Source organism: Macaca mulatta, chromosome 15, assembly GCF_049350105.2.
Source record: "Macaca mulatta isolate MMU2019108-1 chromosome 15, T2T-MMU8v2.0, whole genome shotgun sequence".
Lineage (NCBI taxonomy): Eukaryota > Metazoa > Chordata > Mammalia > Primates > Cercopithecidae > Macaca > Macaca mulatta.
Window position 1 is genome coordinate 121,112,469 of NC_133420.1, and position 5,377 is coordinate 121,117,845.

The following is a 5,377-nucleotide window of genomic DNA, read 5'->3' on the forward strand; positions in this document are numbered from 1 at the left end:
AATTTTAAAAAGAAACAAAGAAGCTGTAGTTTAAAATAAACAAACACACATCTAGAACTATTTATATCCATTTTATATTTTATAAAAACAAGTCATAAATCCTTGGTTAAAAGTTCTTTAAGACTTAGAGAAACTCAGTGGAAATGAATCCAACTGGATAGTTTTACTGCCCAAAAGTTAGCCTGGAATTCAGAGTTAGGGTTTATCATCCAAAGATAGTGCCTGAATAGAAAAGTTGAAAAATCTCAAGTTATAATACCTGATTGGACTGTTTTTATTTCTCCTTATAAATTATATTCCCAGACCTCAAAAATCTAGGATTGCTAGTCAAACGTGTCTGTTATTTATACATACCCTGTATAAGGCAATTCATTTCTACTATGGGTACTCTCAGGTTGAAAGGTGGTACTTCTCAGAACCCTGTGAAATCCTTGTATAGATTGGCCGTTTCTCTAGGACCACTGTCAATAGAACAATAATGCTTCTAAATGATTGCCCTACAGCATTCAGATAAAAGTACTTTAAACCATCAAAACATGTCTGGAACACCAAGTTCTGTAACCTGAAGTTCTGCATGACACTAATAGTTTTTTGTCTATGTTGCAAACACGTAACATGATAAAATCGTAATAACTATATAAATATCTATGCTGAACATTCAGAGTGCCAAAACAGCCACAAATTTTGAATGAGAAGTTACAGTTCAAATTATTATCTGTTAATGTACTCCAGAGACTGTGCTTTTCTATCTTATCAGAAGAGAAAGCTCAATTGTTATACATGACTTTTTCACGGCAAAGCTCCATGTAATTATTTTGAGAAACTTGTGTGAATTGACCGTTATATTTCACATGATGCAAGGATATAGCTTCAAATAGGTATATGTGAATCAAATTATGTAAACTGGAATATTTTCTAGTTCACTTAGTTTAATACCTTGTTTTGTCCTAAATTATATTTCAATGGGTAGTGTCTCTTAATATTTTAGTTGATCTTTCTTTACTCCTCCTACTTCTAATCTCCCTAAAACACACACACACACATGCACACACGCACACACTATTAATGCCTTTTCTCAAATTCCCTGAAAGAGCATTTCTTAAAGCATTTATGAAATATGAATAATGAGTTCTAATTTATGTTCTGAGGAAATTGAATTTTTTGTATTGGTGCTGTCAAACTGTTATGAAACAGTGATATCTGCATAGAGTTTTGAGGCTAAAGGGAACCTAATCAATCAATTAATCAGCTAATCAAACTCATCAAGTCTTCTTATTTCATAAATAAGAAAACCGGGCATCAGCATCATGGGATTGCCAGAATTAAAAGGGAATCTCCCTTCTAGCACCTTGCATAGTACCAGAGAAGGCAATTTCATTTAGGGACAGCTGTAGCTTAGATCTTTCATGATTCCTATTCAATATAAGGCTGGTAATTAGGGAGAACTTAGGTCCTACAGGTTTGGCAGATGTAGGAAGGATGATGTACAGTGTTTAAAAATACTGTGAGGGCAGGCTATGCTCCCTGACCTCCTGTCCTTCATGCCCACGTAGCTAAATGCCTTCCCTTTCCATCAGTTTCACGGTAACTTCTTGAGAGCCTGATCTCTGCTTCATCTTCTAACCTTGTAACCAGCTACTACTTTCTACGTAGCAATCTGACTCCAGTCAACTTCTGCATCAAAGCAGCTCTCCCATAAGGTCACTGTCCTAGCCCATTCAGGCTGCTACAGCAAAATACCATAGACTGGTGGCTTAGAAACAGCAGAAGCGTGTTGCTCACCGTTCTGGAGGCTGGGAAGTGTAAGATCAAGGTACCAGCAGATTTGTTGTCTAGCGAGGGGCTGCTTTCTGGTTCACAGATTATACTTTCTTGCTGTGCCCTCACATGGTAGAAGGGGCCAATGACCTTTCTGGAGTCTCGTTAATAGACAGGGCACCAAACCCATTCATGAGGGCTCCACCCTCATGACTCATTCACCTCCCATAGACCCCACTTTCTTTGTTTTTTTTGAAATGGAGTCTCGCTCTGTCACCCAGGCTGCAATGCAGTGGCGTGACATTGGGTCACTGCAAGTTCCGCCTCCCAGGTTCAAGCGATTCTCCTGCCTCAGTCTCCTGAGGAGCTGGGACTACAAGCATGCACCACCATGCCCAGCTAATTTTTGTATTTTTAGTAGAGGTGGGGTTTCACTATGTTGGCCAGGCTGGTCTCGATCTCTTGACCTCGTGGTCTGCCCACCTCGGCCTCCCATATTGCTGGGATTACAGGCGTGAGCCACTGCGTCCAGCCAGACCCCACTTTCTAATAACATCACCTAAGGGGTTAGCATTTCAACATATAAACTTTGGGGGAACACAAACATTGAGACTATAGCAGTCACCAAAGACCTCTTTTGGGTAAATAGATATTTGTCAGCCTATTTCTTATTTAACCTCCAGGAAGCATTGGGCCATGCTGACAGCTCTTTCTAGAAGTACTTTCATGAACTACTTCTCGTGAGGTAATCTCAGGGTTCTCTCCTCACTCTGCGGCCCTTTATAGCCTTCATTGCATAGACTTCTTCCTCTGTGTGCCACACATGATAAAGTTAGCTAAAGCTTGCCCAGTTCCTTCTCTTTTCTTACACATCGTCCTCTCCCTGGGAGGTGTTTCATCTAGTCCAATACCTTCATTGCCATCTCCCAATAAATGGCTCCATTCCAGGGTTCCCTCTGATGCCCACGTCCTGGACGCAATTACAAATGGAACAAAGCCAACAGGATGCCTCGCCAGACCATCAAATACAATCAGCCTCTGCCTAAATGTTCAGTTTCTCACCACAAGCTCCCTCCTGCCTTAGATGGTATTTCAAAAGTGGTATTTCCTCTGCTAAATACATTGAATTTATTTTTCGAGTCTCCACTTAATATTGTGTATTCCCTGTGGTCCACCCTGACCACTCAGGTGCATTTCCCTTTGTAGTGCTTCCCCTTGGCCCCCATCACCTCCCCATCATGACACTGGTCACAGGTTTCATAAAGGACTTATTTAATTTTTTTCTTCAACCAAATCGTGGGCAAATAGCACTGATAATTCGCTACCCTGACTTTCGCAGCTTAATTTTTTATTGTACTTCATAGCACTTAACCACCCTCTGATATATTACTTATTTGCACGTTCAATTGACTTTATCATCTTGCCAGAGCATAAGATCAATGAACCCATGAATAGGCTTTTCCGTTCTGTTTTTGCTATATTGATCCCCAATGTCTGGTGGATAGCAGATACATAATTTATAATTTTAGATGAAAGAATTAACAGAACAGTTAATAATATCTCAAAAATAAAGTTATCATACATGCTGGGCATGGTGGCTCGCACCTATAATCCCAGCACTTTGGGAGACTGAGGCAGGTGGATCACCTGAGGTCAGGAATTCGAGACCAGCCTGGCCAACAGGGTGAAACTCCCATCTCTACTAAAAATACAAAAATTGGCCAGACATGGTGGCAGGCACCTGTAATCCCAGCTACCCCAGATGCTGAGGCAGAAGAATCGCTGGTACCCAGGAAGTGGAGGTTGCAGTGAGCTGAGGTTGTGCCATTGCACTCCAGCCTGGGTGACAAGAGTGAGACCTAGTCTCAAAACAAACAAACAAACAACAAACATTATCACACATTAGTTGGCTACTCACCATTTTCCCAAGATTATTTCATGAGATGGATTGAGATAATTACTGAATTGCAGGAAGTGTTAGAGCACTATATTTGCAACCCATGTATATTTTCTTTGGATTTATTAAAATCGGCAGTGTGACTATATCTCTTTCTGTATATTTCATATAACCTCTATTTTCTGATATAGAAGTGTTCTCCCAGACTCTGACCACTGTTCCTACTTAGCAGGGATCCTCCTGGAATGGTGTGTATCCTAGCTCAGATATAAGTCAATGACAAACATCCATGCCATCAACACAAATGTGTGTGCATTTATTTTCAGTTTTTCACAGCAGTGTATGTAATATTAGACCATTAAGATATAAATAATATGAACTGAATGTTTGAGCTTGTCAATAAAGGACTGTCCTTGCATTACTATTTACTTTGATGCTAGCATGGTATTAAAATACATATTTGCCATAAAAGCAATGAGTGGGATCTGTATTAAGCTCATCCTGATTTTTCCATGGCAAGTTACTATCTACTGGGTCAAAGTCTAACAATTGTCTGATAACAGGTTCACACAGTTTTGTCCTCTTCTTGAGAGATTTCTCAAAAGAGTATTCAATTATTCAAAAGGAAATTAATGATCCAGAAATCCACCATTTCTTCCAGAAAAATACAGAAGTGGGAACCCCAGACAGACCTGGAAATTGTTGAGAAGAAAGACAGAAAAGAGTTGCAAGACAATACATAGGTTGTTTCGCTGTTTCTGGCTTTGTTTTTTGTGAGCAGTTGTTGGGTAGCAGTGGATTGCGTGCTTGTATCAACACAGTCCCTATACTTTCAGAGATGTTATTGGTGTCCCCTAGATCGGGACTGTAATGTCAATAGTTATTATTCATTAGTTAATATGATAAATTACTCGCCAACATTCCACCCATGGAATAAATGCATCTAAAGTGTTTGTGGCCAGCATGGTGAAACAAAGACAGGTAACAGAAAATTTCAGCTGTTCGTTGAGGACAAGGTGAGATAAAAAGACGCTGAGGAGCAATGTCCTAAGTGGATGTGGCCCAAGTAAAGTGTCATCATAGCAACAAGGGCAGGACAGTTAATTGGTGACATTGGTGGAGGAAAGTGAGATATTATTTCAACTGACTCTTCAAGGAATAGGAGTTTACCAAGCAATTAAAGAGAGAGTGAGTGACATTCAGGCAAAGGAACTCCTTGAAAATCACCTCTTATTTCTCCATAATTGGTTCAGGGTCATAGACATACGGGGAAGAAGCAATGGTGAGACTGAAGATGGTGTCAGATAATAAGATGCCCAGGATTGTGAAGCACTTGGTGTATGTAGCTAAAGATTTAAAATTTTATCAATTACAAAATGTATTCTTTTAAATTTTTACTTAATTGTTGCCATATATAACTTTTAATTATTAAGATTTATTGGCCTGTCACGGTGGCTCATGCCTGTAATCCCAGCACTTTGGGAGGCCGAAGCAGGCGATCACGAGGTCAGGAGTTCGGGACCAGCCTGACCGATCTGGTAAAACCCCGTCTATACTAAAAAATACAAAAATTAGCCAGGTGTGGTGTCACGTGCCTGTAGTCCTAGCTGCTTGGGAGGCTGAGGCAGAAAAATCACTTGAACCCGGGAAGTGGAGGTTACAGTGAGCCGAGATTACCCTACTGCACTCCAGCCTGGGTGACAGAGTAAGACTCCGTCTCAA